An 18,015-nucleotide genomic window follows, 5' to 3' on the forward strand; every position below is an offset into this window, starting at 1 on the left:
TAAACCTACTAAACGCAATGAATCAAGTATTTAATTTTCTATTAAAACTTGCCAAGTAATCATCATTAAAAAGTAACTATTTTTAACTGAGGTATGTGTATGGAACTTGGTACTTATTCAGATCTCACTTCTTTTATAGGCGAAGCATTCCCATATTATCGAACTTGGCAGTCTTTCACATTTTTGTTTTGGGTGGGATTTCATTTATTTTTATAAGGTTGTTTATTTTATTTTTTTCTTATGATGAAGTTAGTTAAAGAAATGTCTCATTTATACTATTTTTTAGATTTTTTAATATGCACTATGTTTCTTACAAAGAAATGAACTAGATTAACTAAATGGACTAGATTTACCAACTGACTGACATGACATGTTATCATATATTATGTTCGTGGATCAAAGTTACACATTCGTTATTTTCGAAAGTAATTCACACTTGGCCGTTTTCAGATTTTTACTTTACTTTGACTAAATACAAACCTTTGTACCATTCGAAGATATATTATATAAATATAGATAAATTTAGTTCGTTTTAGTTCCTTAGGGGAATAAATTTACACCGGGTATAAAACACCTTCATTATTTTGAAACCGACTCACACTTGGCCATTTTCAGATTTTTCCCTTTAACTTGACATAAAGACCTACCTCCATGCCAAATTTCAAGTCAATACGACCATTGGAAGTGGTCTAGGTTTTTGATGAGTGAGTCAGTGAATAAGTGAATAAGTGTATAGTAAAAATAGCGATTTTCTGACGTCAATATCTCAAGACCTACAATAGGTATATTAATGAAATTTTGTATTTTAGATAAGTGAGGGGGTCTCAACAGATACTAGAAATTTGATATGCGTAAATAAAATAGATTTTGAGTTACAGGGGGGTCGAATTTGGCCCGAAATGGTTCGTGTAATATAACCCACGGCCGGTGTGTCGCTTTTTTGCTCGAACTTGGCGGACACACTGCCGTGTGTCTAGATTAAAACTGAACAATTTCACTGAATCTCATAGGAAGCTCAGCTGACGATATCCTACCATCCATACTCCATCCATACTATGCTACCCAAAAATGGTTTGAAAATCTAAAGACATAGGTAAACTTTAGTGTACTGTGCACAGTACTCATAAAGAAGAACTAAAAACTAGCATACAAGTTAAAGTACAGAAAAAAAAAATAAAACAAAATAAAATACATTAAAATACAACATTGTACGTTCCATAGCAAATCCCAACCCTTCTACGAAAACAAAGAAAGTTCTCAAAGCTATCTCGGCTCCGTGACAACCGTACGAATGTTACATCTCATAGTCATCCGTAATCTAATGTAGTGACGTCACTACACAGATAATGTCCTGTCATTTACATTATTCACTCTTTTGCTTGACAGCTAGGGCTAGCACGGAAAGGGTTTTTTTTGATGGTATAAGAATATTTTGTTTTATGCTTTGGTATTTTTTATTATCATCATCAACTGCCTCTAGCCTTTTCCCAACTATTTTGGTGTCGATTTCCAGTTTAGACTAAAGCAGAGTACTAGTGTTTTACAAGGAGTCACTGTCTATCTGACCGCCACAACAGGGCAACATAATACCCCTTGAGTAAGACTGGTTGTCAGACTTTCTGGCTTCTACTCGTAATGACTGAAAAATCTACTTGAAAAGACAAGACCCCAATTTATTGCGACCAAAAAAAAAAAACTTGAAACGAATCAGCTTCATGAAATAAAACAGAATTAAAATGACCCCTCTGCTATCTCCGGACACAAAGAATAACCTAATACACAAAATTGTTTTAAAAAGTCGTAAAGTATAATCGTCATATTTACCAACCTTATTGAGTTATCAAAAATTTGCGCACGACGCCCCAGGGACCTTCCTCATTTGACAGACAACGGGAACTTCTAGCAAATTAGATAATTTATTTCAACTTTGTAAAGAGACTATTGTGAATGTATGAAAATATTGTGAAATGGATTTATGTTAAACATAGTGCTCATGTGGTGTATTTCTAGTTTTAGTCATTAATAAGACCTTAAGTTTGCGCAACTATGTATGTAGGAAAAATTAAGTAACCTATCATAGCATGTTTTCTTAGTTTCCATTTGGATTTTTCGACATTGAGTGAAGTTTTAATATCAAAATCCTTGTATTGTGTATTAATAAATCAAATCACCTATAACTTATATTGAGCCAAAATACTCAGTTACCAAAATACTACGAAAAGCGAAACCAAACAAACTTTTAGATCCGCCAATCTAGAACGATTCGGCATCACTTAAAACAATTTAAAAGCATCCCAAAATATACATATTTTAGCGAGTCCCCAACTAAATTATATCAACTAAGTAAACAGTCGAGCATTACTGAGCAAAACCAAAATGACTAGAGGCCAGGCTAATCAAGATCTATTGGACTCATTAGGGGTTAACGAGAACTTAACTAGGGCCATCCCTGTGGGCCTACCCCTAAAAGCTGAGGTAAGTAATTTCTTATTAAAGAAAAACACTTTTGTTGCACGCTATGTGAGGTACTTGTTTTTTGCTGCTAGTGTGGTCACTTTTGTTGTATTGATTGGTCATTTTTTTAAGTTAAATCTTTTTTTTTTCAGTTTTTAATCAGATTTTTCCACATATGATATAAATAAACTGTGTACAAAAACTGTAATTTCACTGTAACGTCACAAAACAAGTTTTAGCTCAATTCACTCTGTTATCTTGTTAATGAAGTATTGTATTACTTCATAATAATAGACGATCACATTATGATCATCTGTTTCTTTTAAATTACTCCTCTTCACTTACCAAAAAACAATTAATAAATATCAACAATTTCAAGGCCACCACTTACAAATATATTAATGTCAAAATTAATCGTTAAATTATGAAACACCACTACTGCATATTACAATGAGCAGAAAATGAGTAACGAATTCAAATTTGCGGGCATGCGGCCGGCGACCGCGTCATTTGCATTGGGTTCCGTACGTTCTGTACGGTTTTGTGCGGTTCTCTATTTACGCCCAACGAACCCTGATTATGGGTAGTGCTAATGGTAGGCGGAACGTGCGGTGTACGGTCGCTATTTTGATTTGTTTATCTGACATTCGTATGGTATTTATTGTTTTAGATTTAAATCGGACTGAGTTTATAGTGCAATGCAATGTATTCGGTTTATAATCCTAATATTATCAAATCTATGATTGTTATTTAGGTATGTACTTACATAGCACATCGTAGCTGGAAGTTTCTAGTAGGTATTTAGTGCATACTGTTATAATGTATAAGGAAGACGAATATCTGTTGCGCCGACCCCAGATAAAATTGGGATAAGGCCCGAAAGATTATGTTGTACGGGCAGTGGATGGATGCGGACTGCCCAAGACCGGGATGGTTGGTGCTTATTGGGGCAGGCCTGCTTTCAGCAGTGGACAGACTTGAACTCGTGAGTGCAAACGATGACTCGTGAAACCACGACGTGACATATTTTTTTTAACGTAAAAATAGTGAACGGAAAATCCGCTGGTGTCAAAGTGCCTTTAAAGCTAAACTTAACTTGACTGTTACTGTTACAGCCTTTTTATCGTCCCACTGCTGGGCTGCGGCCTCCTCTCACACGGAGAAGGATTGAGCGTTAATCACCACGCTTGCTCAATTAACTTGACTAAACTTTACCTATTTATAAGTGACTATGTATGAAATTTTATTTTTAATATTTTTCATACTATGTTGTACAGATACAGAAAGTTTTACTTTAATTAAAATTTCTAGTTTATTTTGTTGATCAAACCAAAAGTTTGGTGCTATACGAATATTGGTGTATTAAATGTATGTAGTTGTTTGCTTGTTGACTGTACCTAGAACTAACTTCACTATATTCTGCAGTTTTAGAACTTTCAACATATTGGAATTGCATATTGGGTTTTCTGTATTAAATTGTGTGGTTAGGAACTTTTTCGATACCCACCTACGCAAGCATCATAATGTGGATTTTTTTTTGAGTACGTATAATTTAATTTTAATTCAATTTTCCTATGACCTTACTAGACTGTTTTGAAGTTTTCTCTACTGTACACTATTTTCCGGTGGCTTAATTAGGCTATAAGTTTATTATAACTAGAAAGATAAGTACTATATTTAAAAGCGGCTAAAAATTTTGAATAGTCTTTACAGATATATACTCAAAATAATTCTCAAAAATAAACTCCGAAAAAGGACTTCATTAACATTCCGATAAAACAGTTTTAAATCAAGCGTTTTCAATAAATAAATATACGGAGCGATTCTGTATCATTTACATTGGGACAATGAAAACGTGGATTTTTTAAGGGAAGCTTTTAATTTCAACTTTTTCAGTACACTGAAGGTTATTGATCACGGGACCGTATTAAAACGCAAACACTGGGGGTCTTAATTTGCATGTCTCTGTAGGGTTGGCGAAGCGTTACGTTACACTTTTTTGTTCTGTGTTTTTTTCAACTTTGTTGTTTTTTTTTTTTCATCGATGTGAGAGGTTAATAAGGTGTGTTTTTGTGTAGTGTGGGTGATTTTTGCTTCTCTTTTAAGCTATATTAATTGATACAATACTAAGTACTCATTGCTGCATACTGTGGCCAATCTTTAGAGTGTCAAGAAATTATGTATAAAATGAAGGCAGATTAATTAGAGATCCAATCTTTTTGGAGATTAGAAATTTTCTACGATTTTTTTATAGGTATAGGTTTTGGATATTATGTAATACTCAAAATCTATCGTTTTGAGAGTTTTGAGAGTGTATTTAAAAAAACATAAAAGGCTTTTCGCACCCCACAAGCATAGCCTACCCTACAAAACTCAACAACCCCGTGACCAGAATCCAAAAAAAACCCACAAACCGATTCGTAATTACATAATCCGATTGTACCAACCGAGCTAATTTTTGTACCAAATTATTCATGTCCCAAACACGTTCGCGACAACCCTGCAAAATGAATATGTAACGACTTGATATTAAAATATCAAGTGTTATTTACCGCCGTCCGCGAGTCCTGCGTGTAGGTAAATTATTCGTTGTCTGCTGTCGACAATGGCTTAGTGGGTCGTGATGTTTATAGTACAGTAGCTTCAGGACTTGTAGGTGAGTAGGGATACAAGGGTTTGGGTTCGTAATCGTGAACAAGGTGATGCAAATTGAGGAACAGTTTAGCACGTAATCATGAAAATATATTTAGAATATTTTATCAAAGTTTCTATTATTAGGTCAGTGTTAGGAAAACTGGAGTCCAAAAATGTATTGGCCATTTTGAAAATTCATGACACCAAAAACAACGTGACATCAAAATATGTCCTGCCGAGTGGGACAAGAGTCAGTGAGGAATACATCTAGATAAATCACTGTTCTAAAGTTGCTAGGGAACAATGTATACCTACTAAGATAAACCACTTTTCTATGACAAAACAATTCAAATAAACATCAAACTAGCCCTCAATAATAAATATTCCCAAGTATTTCATCAGAACGTTGTCATTTGAAATCTCTTCAAGCTTAGCAAGTTGGTCTCATCAATTCCAAGTATTTAAGATTTAGTTGGCGCGCACCGCACTTAGGTAACTCAACAACCCAACTTGGCAACTTCTAAAGGCTTTACAACACCTGTAATGTGGATAGTTATTGTTCTAAATTATGTTTACTTGTTACTTCATAGCGTGGCTAGTCTGAATAATATGGCTAAGTTGCTGTTTATGAGATTTTCTAGGTACATGAAGTATAGAGGTATTTATTTGGTGTATGTTTCTGATATGATAATCTCTTAGAGTGTTATGGAATAACCCTTACAGGAATCGCATCGATATAAGTATACGTTGCGTTCTTCAGTGCACTTCTCCCTATAAAGCGTAAGACATATTAACACAGCTGGATTTGCTTGTTTTTTAGGGATCTTTAAAGATTTTTTTACGTGGAAGACTTGACGCGGGATTTGAATTAGTTATACCTAAGTATACACTTTTAAAATACTTTTTAAACAGGCGATCTTATTTACTTTGACCAACCAATTAGACCATACTATCCTCATTACAAAATCCACCATTAAACGTACTCCAAATGTGAGCACGTTTAGCAAGCACGTTTCACTAAAGAGTGCTGCTATATTCTACGTGGTGATGCGGTCCCAAGTAGCCTGCATGCAAACCGCAGGGAAACATTAGTTGTGACGATTTGTGGCAGGCTTACGCTCTGTTCCTTGTTACATCTTAGTAGGAGGATAGCTTCCACGTGACCATGGGAATTTTGGTGAAGAGAGAAGGTGGTATTATAATATTCTTCATGTCACGTGACCCCATCTAGCCCCAAAGTAAGCAGAGATTGTACTACTGATAACCATACACATTTATTCGCATTAAGTAAGTAAATAAAGATATAATAAAATGTAATTCAATTTTAGTTGAAACTATTTTGCTTTGAGCAGTACGACTATTCTTTAGACTTCTTACGAAAGAGACTGAATTTTTACTTTAGGTAGGTAAATAATGAGATTCACAAGCAACCGAGTAGAATCCTTGTAAATGAAATATAACTTAAAATTACAGAAATAATTAACTAGTAAAAACAGTCTGTAACGCAATCTCAATTAATGAATCCAATGCATTAATTTGCAATGAGGTATTATTTAAAAAAACACGTTCACTGTAATATGAGGATTCAATTATTTATGAAGATGAAATGCTTTATTGAAATATAATTATCGGTGCAATGACATAATGCTATTAATTTTGTACGGGTTTTGCGGCGGTTTAACCACAGTGCGGATAAGTAATTGACGATATGTCACTCTGAAATACGAAATAAATAAGGTTACTTTGTTAGCTGTTTGTTTCGAAATAACTTTAATAATGGTACTTATCAATGATGTTTAGAATAAAAAAAAAAAAACTAATACGCAGGCCTTTTTTTGTTACAGTCTCAAGAAAAATGGCGGAATTAATTCACGTGTAAATAAAAATAGAGATAGCTTAAAATCTACAGACAAGTAGAGCTACTTTTTATTCAGGTAAGTGAAATATATTTCGCTAAAAAACGTGAACCTTCCTTGTAATACCACAAAGAATACTCCACAATAGTTCCCGGTAGAATATTAAAGACTTTACCTTCATTAGCTTCGCTAGACTAGACTGTGTGAGATCTGATCTGCAGAGCGCAGTGTGTTTAATGATTTCATTAAATGGAAACAGTTTTCATATAATTTCTAGCGAACGTGGAAGGGTTAATGAAGGGGAAAAGTTTTAGGAATATTTTAGTTTTTGATACATATAATAAATTAAGTATAGTTGGATAACTAGGTATTAGAATTTTGATGAAAGAAACTGATATGGTAGGATGAATTCTACAGAAAAGGTGTATAATTGTATACTTTTAACCAGATATATTGAAGTAGTTTTAATATTACACAAAAAAGGAATCATATTTTTAATGAAAAAAATAATCTTTGATCGCATAACAGATGAATTAATGGAAAATGAAGATGGAAAATGATTCATTACGCCTTTTTTCCAATACGTTTCCATGAAAAACGACAGCAAATAAATACGGATTTAAATTAACCAGTTCCACGAAAAAGTTTATTTTTTGTGACCTACAAATTCAGTGCACATTTATTTCATACAGGGTTTTTTTTTAATTTTCAATACTATATATACAGTTGACTCAAAAAGATACTTAATTTGTTTTATTTTTTATTTTTATCCGATTTTTACATGGGATACCGCTCGTCTCAAACAGTGGGTAAGTACTGTCTTATTACTTTAGTTGTAGCAAAACGCGACTTCTGTGCACGAGAACAGCAACTGTGGCCGACAATCGGCTAGAACATCATTACCTATGTATTACGTACACCGTGTTCTAGTATATTATGAAGTAACAGTGGTGCGGAAAATGAGAGAATTAGAAAAAAAAATAATACTAGCTTCCGCCCGTGGCTTCGTCCGCGTCGTGTTCGGTTATATCCCATTTCCAAGAGAACTCTTCAAAAGTCCGGGATAAAATCTATCCTATGTTCTTTCTCAAGGTCAACTCTATCTCTGTACCAAATTTTATTAAAATCAGTTCAGTGGTTTAGACGTGAAAGCGTAATAGACCGACAGAGCTACTTTTGCATTTATAATATTAGTAGGGATAAATCCACCCATTGCACAGGCTACATTTAATGATTACTAGGAGGATAAAACGAACCTTCTCGTCTAGAATTTTCATAATGTAAAATGAGACGCTTCTTCGTCTTAGAGAATATTTTATATCTTGACTAAGAACATCATCCTCCGAGCCTTTTTCCCAATCTTATTTTTCCCAATTATATCTTGACTTTTCCTTTTACTTACTTGAATTATTCTTGATAAATACAAACCTGATACTTTAACTCTAGTACAACTTTTTATCTTCTTGACAAGGTATTTTGATTTATAATATAACATAGTGTTATGCAAAGCAATTGCATTATGGATTGTAATTATGTTTTTATAAAACAATTTATTGTCTCGCACCTAATAAAAAAAAATATATCTAATCCGATACAAGTAAATCAATCCATATAAATATTTATTGAAATTTTGATATCAACGTTGTATTAAAAACAAAAAAAAGATACATATATTAATTATTTTCATACAAAAAATAATAACCTATGTAGGAATGTTTAATGAAAAATTGAAATTGAATTCGGTGTAGAAGAGAATAGAGCTCCGAATATACGTACATTAATTACATATATTGTCATACAAAAAAATAATAAAAAACCTATGTAGGAATGTTTCATAAAAATTGAAATTGAATTCGGTCGACGCTAGTAGGGATCCGTAATTTCCAATTCATTTTATCAATATTACCTTGATAATAATTGTTTATTTCATAGTTCAAATGTTAATAATCTAATAACAAATCTCGACGGTTTCTTTGATGGTTTATGATTAGTTTTCTTTGATCTTCAAGCTGTGAAATTTTAACAGACGCTGAAGTTTCAGCGCAAAGTTACTGAGTTACCTGTAGTACAAGAATTTGTGGTGTTTGTACTGAGAATTCTATAGCTAGTTATGATTTTATTAGTTAAAAAATTGTTTTTGATATTTTGTTATTCATCCAAATCCAGGTTGTCATTAACCATTTAACTATAACAGAATTGTTTTCAGTTGTCAAAATTCACCCAAGGTTGACTTGCACCTTGTAGTATAAATTACGTTATACTTTGTACCGTGTTGTACCTTTGGTTGCACTATTTAACTATATTTGATGACCTCGATGGCGCAATGGTCACCATGCCGGACTGCCGAACCTGAGGTCCCGGGTTCGATTCCCGGTTCGGTCGACATTTGTGTGATGAGCATGCTTGTTGGCCGTGGCCTGGGTGTTACAATATGTATTTATAAATATGTATATATGTAGCCATATGTAGTTTATCAGTTGTGTTAGCACCCATAACACAAGTTAATTAATAACTTAGCATGGGGTTAAACGACCGTGTGTGAAAAAGGAGTCCTGACATTATTTATTTATTTTATAACGATAGCCAAACGTTTCGTCAACTGAAAATGGTTTGCCTATCGTTAAATAGTAGGTACAACTCACCGTTACACTCACCGACATACATTTTGTTACCTATACTTCTTTTTTTCTGACCAAATAAGACAAAAGAATCTTAAGTCTAACAATACCTTAAACATTAATTCCTAATCTAATTCTTCGAACCATTTAGCATATTTCCAATCCGCAATGCTCATCAAGTCAGAAACTAACTGGCAGATAACTGGCGCTAACCGGTTCCCAGCGAGCGCAGTATTTGTCAACGTCTGACTTCGAATAGCTCACATTAACATCCGCCAGTGAGACGTTCTGACGATGGCCGTGATATACTGCTGAGAAGGTTGAACAACAAATAAATAGCGTCGGTATTTACCTTGTTTTTAAACAAGAAAATGCAAGTTTTAAACTTGAAGTTACTCTCCTTAATTATTTACTGCAATTGAATTTCTAAAGCTATGGTAGACTAATTGATGCACGTGATGTCGTCATGTGTGATATAGCAGCAAAATACCATAATGTAAACAACCATTAAAATCAAATTCAAGAAACTCAGCAAATTTTATTCAATAACTAGCTGACCCGGCGAACTTCGTACCGCCTTTTCCTTATTTGCTCACCGTTTAGACCTACCCTGGACTACGACAAACATTTTAAAACCAAAATCAGCTCAATCGGCCCAGCCGTTCTCGAGTTTTAATCAGACTAACGAACAACAATTCATTTTTATTTATATAGATTTAATCGTGCACAAACCTGTAGATACCCGTAATATGCTGAGTAAGTGTGAACTGTTCATTTGATGAGAATTTGAAAGTTTGGCAAAACTGTGAAAAGAATCAAAAGTTACCATTTTTTTTTTCAATCGGAATATTCATTTCACGTCTTCGTTATATATTATATTAAAAAAAAACCAATTAAATGTAACGTTTCATAAACTTTACTTCCCTATGTCCCATTTTCTGTATAATGTGCGTAACAGCGCGTTATACCGTCGTGATCCCATAGAAATGATAGCCTCCTTACACTAAATTATGTGTTTGTGATTCGCACAGTTTTTGTCTCCACGCCTAGTTCCTTTAAATCGTACTGTCGATGTCTTTGAGGGAATTTTAGCCCCATTTAATAGGTACGAACAATTCCCAGCGGTTGGTCACTTAAGTTTTCTTGGTAGTTTGTTTTTACTATTGCATATGGGCAAAATTGGAACTTCAATTAAACAAGTTATACCTATTAAGGAGTTAGGACTATGTAATATATCGTTTACATATGTATTAATTAATTGGAAAATATTACTTATTTCCAACCAGTAGTTAGTTCAGGTTAGCATGGTATCGTTAAGTACCTTCCAAGAAGTAATTTGGTAATGCATGTCTGATTTAATTTACTTCTACATCATCGTTTGTCCAAAATATCTTACAAGCTGATTCAATTTCGCGTAAAATTATAGATACTTATAAACCTATTTTTACCAAAATATAAAAGGGCCCATAATAACCTGCTCAAACCCAAAGCAACAGTTTATAGGTGCCATAAAAAAGAACGATTTAATTTAGAACTAAGTTGCGTTCAGCCGTTAATTCTGACTTTCCAAATCAATGCCCGTTTCGACTCTAGTTATACTTTTCAACTTTGCCGTGAAACTTTCAGCTCGTAAAAATTGCAGTAGTTTTATGCACCAACAAACTGGCCCATATGGTTTTATTTTTATTGAAGTTTTTTAAAAATGGAAAAGAATGGGTAGGTGATTAGGTGGAAGTGGAGTTCGCGAGAAAATGGTTTGCCCATTTTTGACTTATCGGATTTTTAGTGGTAAATGGTTCGGGGTTTTTTTGCAGATTTTTAAGTGCCTGTACCGTAGATTGAAAGAAGAATATAGAAACTGTAGACGGAGATTGAAAGAAGAATATAGAAATATATTCGAAGTTATGGGTTCAAATTAATTTTAGAACCTTTTTTATATTATTAAAAAGTTCTTGTTTATGTAAGTACCTATATAAAGATTAACTACCCCTTTACTTTATCTACAAAGCAATGTATTATTCATTCACGAAGAAGGCTTATTTCTCTCCTGCTTGTTATTTTCCAATTTTCTGCTTGTTATTTTCTCAATCTGACTCCAATTTCGAAGCATATTTCTTTGTTCATATTTGAGCCTGATAGATATTCTTCCTCGGCCCCATCTTTTCATTTACCCTCGCGATATATTACTCTCATTTATATCACGCATCATCAAAATGCTGGGAGTTGAACTGAGACCATATGCAATATGATAATGTTGAATGTGAGTACTAAGAGGTTAGTAAAATGAGAAAGAATAATGATAATTTTACAAATAATATAAGTCATTAAAATAAAAGGCTGCTTTGACCTACCCTTGAGACGGATATTTGATTTTGTTTAAATAGCTGTTACAGTAAATAACCAACAGTTTATGATAAAATTTGGTTTCTAGATAGATGAACTGAAATAATAGATTTAAACTGCGGTACAGTTACAAAAAAATACTGATCGAAATAAAAATACATTTAACAAAAATACTTATATACATTTAGAATGAAGCAAGTGATTGTTGTTTATATAAGAGTTATGTTATCTTTGTTAATATCAGAAATGTGACAGTAACTCTGATTGTTGCGTCAAAATTACTGAACTAATTCTACCTAACTAGCTGTGTATTAGATCATGGGAAAAGACTCGGCACGCGAGTAAAACTTGGGGAAATATCTAGTAATTACTCCCAGCACATAATCTCCCGCTTAAAATGATGTAAAGGCGCTAATCTGTTGAAACAAATAGCCAGTCGGTTATCTTTTTACTAGAGCTAGTTTATAGAGAGCAATTTACTCGTAGTCCGCGCGTTTTTGTTCGCGTGCCTTACTTCACTGAACAAGCACTTAGGAGTCGTTTTTAACGGATCACTGTTTCTCAATCTGTGGATTATTTTCTTTGTTTTTTTTTTCTATAAATTATTATTTCACTCTACAGTTTTTCTAACTAACCCCTATATTAAAGTTAACAAACAGTATTTAAAACTTTGACTTGTACAATACGTTTTTGACGAATAAAAAGTAACAGATTGAGCAGCACTGGACGAGATTTTAACACAACTTTAGTATGAATAATACCTACAATAACATGGAATTCAGATAGACACAAAATTTATACTTTGTTTGTCCTAATCACTGTTGCGTGGTTTCACCTGGTTGGCAAAATTCGTCCTCGTGGGAAAAAGTAGCCTAATAAACAAATTAGCTTTAGTTAGACGACTTTCGGTTCAATGTCTTTTTTATTCTGGTTACATCTGTACAGAAATAAAATACTTTCTTAAAAACAAAAGAACGCTGAAATTTTATTCCTTCAACGCCTTTACGTAGTCACGTGCGAAATAACGCAAGACTTGTAAGGAGAAAACTAGCAAATCTTGCTTAAAATGCAGTTCATTAAGTACACAATTCATCTCCACATACTCAAACACACCTTTATTATACTCAAACGTATTATAATCTACTAGTCTTTACTCGCGGTTTCACCTGCATGTCGAGATAATTATTTCTTGCATCAGGATAAAAGCAAGGCTATATGAATTTCTGATGACGTATAACCTATCACTGGTTAATCCTTTTAACTGTTAAAGCGTGTTTCCGAAACAAACATCCGAATCCACAAACTTTCACATACATATTATATACTTAATATTAAATACGACGTATAATACACATACCTACCTACATAATGTAACAAGCTGTGTCTCCGAGGCGAGCTAAATCTCTGGTTATAAATGACGCAAGTTTTAATTGTTCCCTGCGAAGGAACGGGCGCTTCTGCGCCACTGTCCCTTGATTTGTTCACCGATTTGTTGGACCAAATGTTTGCCCCATTGTTTGACAGTTCCCGTCATATATTTGTCATACATTATGACGTAGGGGGGATAATTAATGACGGTATGTGAGCAACGATTTTTCATACGAGGTGGTGGTATGGAGTCCCATGCTTAATCAACTTGATTGTTAGCTTGAATGATGGTTGTTAAAAGTTGGAATTAGAATGGATGATGGGACCAGTGGGAGTCTTTAAAATGCAGTGTGATTTTGTATTTGAGTTTGTCCTTTTTTTTTTTTCAGTCCTGATAATGCGATAAATTGTTGATGTTAATTATTAATTGTAAACTCATACAATCAAAAAAAGCATATAATAAAAATTATAAAAAGTTTTATGAAGGTATTTTCCACGTATAGGAAATCTAATAATAGCACCCACCTCGATCTTTTTTACACCATGAAAAACTGAGTAGGAAGCACGAAAATGATATTATACCCAGAAATAGATCGAGAGAATAAAAAAAAATTCGCGAACGAGCTGATGTTAAAAATTTCTTTCCTAGAAAAATATAGGTAGTAAAGTTAGTTTCCGCTTGGCTCCAAGATGGTACTAATTTATTTAATGAGAGAAGCCGCCGGCGCACTCAAGCTGGGATTTAGACTGCGAAACTTTATTTTGTGTTGAAAAGTTTTATGTTAATATTTCTTGTTTTATATTGTGAAAACAGCAATTACCTGCCGACGCGGATTTATGTTCGAGAAATTTAATTTTTTCGAGGTTTCTTTGGATACAATTGATGTCTGTCGTTTTGTTGCGAGTTTTACTTTCATTTTAGTGAGCTCGAGAAAATTGTGGTTGAGATAATATTTAATGCATACCTTATCTCAGATACAGTACCTATGTTGCCTGGAAAGCAGTGTTAATGTACGGACTTGTGGTAGGGTGGTGCTGAACCTTACATGTTCTATGAGGTTTTTTATTAATTTCATTAGGAAATTCCCTGTGTTTTTCAGTAGAAAAGTGAGAATAAACATACTGTTTTTGTAATTCTGCTATTATCAATTGCATGTGGTATTTCAAGTTACAGCGTATTTTACATTATTATTTTTTTGCAATAATCTATCAAATGAAATCCAATCGAAATTAAAGTACCCAATCAATTTGTTTTTTTTTTTATATATAAATTGGGACTTTATAGACAAATTCGGCTCCTTAATAAATAAAAACCAATAACTCATAATCACTCAAATAACCACACTTCACAATGTTAATAGTAAAATAATGTAGATTTCTTCTGCGCTATAAGCCCGCGAGTTCAGATTAATGAGGCCAGATAAAGTGCTAGAGATATCTGTTCACATGCCGGCTCTCACTCGTGTGCGCAGAGAGAGGTACGAGTGTAAGTTGTTTAAACATTACATGGTTTGTGAGGTTTTTTAATTAATTTAATTATGAAATTCCGTGTGTGTTTTTAGGTGATTTGGAAAGAGTAGTTTGATTGCTGTTTTATCAATTCCATGTACCTACATAAATGTGATTTATAGATAGTTAATAATCTAGTTTCAAAATAATAAACAAATGAGATTGAAGTTTTAGGGATCTGCGTATTGAAGCTGACAATATCCTCAATTGTACATACTTGGGTACACGTTTAAATGAAATGTTTGTCATAGTTGCTTTTAGGTTGTTTGAATTCCAAGTCTAAGATACAGACCAACTTATTTTATTACCTTCCAGTACCAAAACTTTAGAAAATAATCATTATTCGATTTAACACCAACTGAAGCAACATAGAAAAGCACCTACCCAAACGATAAAATAATTTGCCCACTCTCAATCAAACATACAATTTTCTTCGGCCAAACACGCATTGCATACCCGTGCTATACAAGGCTTACATATTGTATACATGCGGCGTCTCTAATAGTCCATTAAGTTGCCTCGGCACGCGATGCCGCAGATCGGTTTGTGTTCATATTTATTGTTGGCGACGAACGATTGGGGTACGGAAACCAGCGGGATGGAATTGGTAATTAAGGGTCTCTTGTAAGGTGAAGTCTCACTCAATACTGAAAAGGTTGGAAGTGAGTGTAAGTTACTACAAGTCAAATATCCAAATCGTTACCTACTTACCATCGTGTATACAATAAAAAAGTACTACTCAAGCTTCTCTTATAAAACACCATGTCCAAGTCGCACCTTGAAAATACCTGAACTTCGCTGCATTCGGGTAGACTGGAAGCCGACAGGCCGACGTCAGTCAGATGACGATATTGTTATGCAGATATGACTATTTTGCTTCGAAGGATACAGACATCTTGCAAATAGCTCGTCGATATCATGATCACCTACCTATCAAGATTTCAATTCTTGCCTGTTTTATTAATTGTATCATACTTTTAATTTTACTTACCAAATCCTAAATTCTTCCTTTAAAAGCAAATTGAACCCTTGACATTCCCGCGCGCCTCCTAGCCCCACATCGAAGATTTACGCAGTATCGGAACACGAAGCATGTTGACCTAGCAGTTCAAATCTGTAGTTATGTGTACCAACGTACCTACACGTATTGTTCGTGCGGCTCCGTGATTTGCACCAAGTTACCGTCTAGCATTTGGTGTTGCATCACTGTTAGCTTGTAATGTGTTTTGCATGACAGGATTTGTGCCGTTTTGGATGAGCACACTGCAAACTTTTGTTCGGCCTATAGTTTGCGCTCGTAAATCAGTATGAAGATGAATTGCAGTCTTCTTATCGAGTGCGCTGCAGGTTTAATCACCTAACAAACCCTAGTGTCATTTTGATGGCCTCTGGTAGTATACACATTACAAAGATTAGGATTTAGCTGCATTAGACCGGCTGAAAAGTTTGGAATCAAGATTTTTTTTGAAAACTGTCGCATTATGTCTGTTGTTCAACTGTCGGCCGACTGTTTAGTCTGCAGTATGCTACTCTCAATGTGTTTATTCATGGCTTATAGCTTAGTTCTGGTTAGATCGATGTTTGAGGGATAGTCTGCCAGTCTTTGTGATTGGTTACTCAGTTGGAGATAACGATGAACAGCTTGTAATACCTTAAGACGCAAGCATTTGAGCTCTATACAAACTTAGTTCAATAGCTGTGTAATACTATATATACAAGGAACAAATACAAACTTAAAAACGTACATAAAATAACTACAATTAGGCGTCAAAATATTCCTCCGCATCACTGTCCTCCGGAAACAGAAGACGCCAGTGTTCGTCGTGCATTGCCACGTTGTATGGCAAAACTAATTCTTTGACCGAAGAATAAGCCAGCCTTCTGGTCTCGTGGAGCATCGACAAGTCTTTTTGCTATGTCTCGGATACGATATAGGTAAGATGTAGGAACGTTCAAATATTCAGCTTCTATAAAAGTCAAAGATTACACACAAAAAATCCAGAGACTATTCGGTGTCGTACAAAGACGTCCATTTAAAGGCGTTCTTAAGAAAGTTTATTCATTAAATTTTGTCAGTGATGCAATCTATTTGACACACCTGTCGGCTGTGGTTGGTACTGATCTGTTATTAATTGTAGAACGAATAATTTATGAGATGTAGCGATGATCGGGGCGGATTATTCGGTATCTCGCCATTAGGAGCCCGTCGTTAGGGGAAGCTTGGGTTACTCTGGGTACGGCAGCGAGTTTCGATACTGTAGGTAGGTATTTATAGTTCTGAGCTAAAGAAGGAATATTTATATGTAGATATTTTTTGAGCCAGTGCAAAAAGTCGATGATAGTGAGAGCAACATACGGTATTACATACCTGAGAAAGCAGAAGTTTGTAAATTAATTTATAATATAAAAATATCACACAATATAAATGAATAGAACGTGATCTGAATAAATTAAATACTGTATGTTGCAAATGTTTGTTTTGAAATACAAACAGTGATTATTAACAAAGTTTACATTATATTTTTCATAATAAAATAACACACGTTAACTTTATATCCAAACATTCACAATGTTTCAGAATCACTATTTAATTTTACAACTTTGTAAATAAATAATGAAAATTAATATGAGTACCTCAACTAAAGCTGCTTCAAATAATACGAAGCTATTGATAATACTTAAAATTATTATAGGTCGTCTGGGACCCATTAGATACTAAAATTCAGTATAACATATACATAATTCATTAATTTTGCATAAAATCATTTCAGAACATTCTGACAAAGCATTGAGGCGTACAATTTTAAATCATTATATTATAGCTAAACTCCGCCTTTATCTATCAGTTTTTTTTCTTTTATTGTGTTACCTATTACAATATCTACAATAAATTAAATATTTGAATTCCATAAAAATTACAATTTTAGAGCGCCAATTTCTTAAAATCTTTCACATAAAAAATAACTAAACAGTATCAAACAAACAATCATTAACCCGACTACCCAACAAAATCGTTTGATGGTTTACGCTAAATTTGCCAATGAGATACCGTATCGGATTCATGGCTTGTAAAACCGATGAAAAGCTCCCACTGGGAACTGAAAAATGATATCTTCATACATTCAATGTTCAGTTGGATAATCGTTGTGGTAGTACTATATTTTGTTACGCTGTGGGGTTGTTTAAATGTTTTGGTGTAAGCAGTGTTAGGCAAAAGACTGATGACTTTTTGT

The sequence above is a fragment of the Helicoverpa zea genome, chromosome 7, assembly GCF_022581195.2.
Source record: "Helicoverpa zea isolate HzStark_Cry1AcR chromosome 7, ilHelZeax1.1, whole genome shotgun sequence".
Classification (NCBI taxonomy): domain Eukaryota; kingdom Metazoa; phylum Arthropoda; class Insecta; order Lepidoptera; family Noctuidae; genus Helicoverpa; species Helicoverpa zea.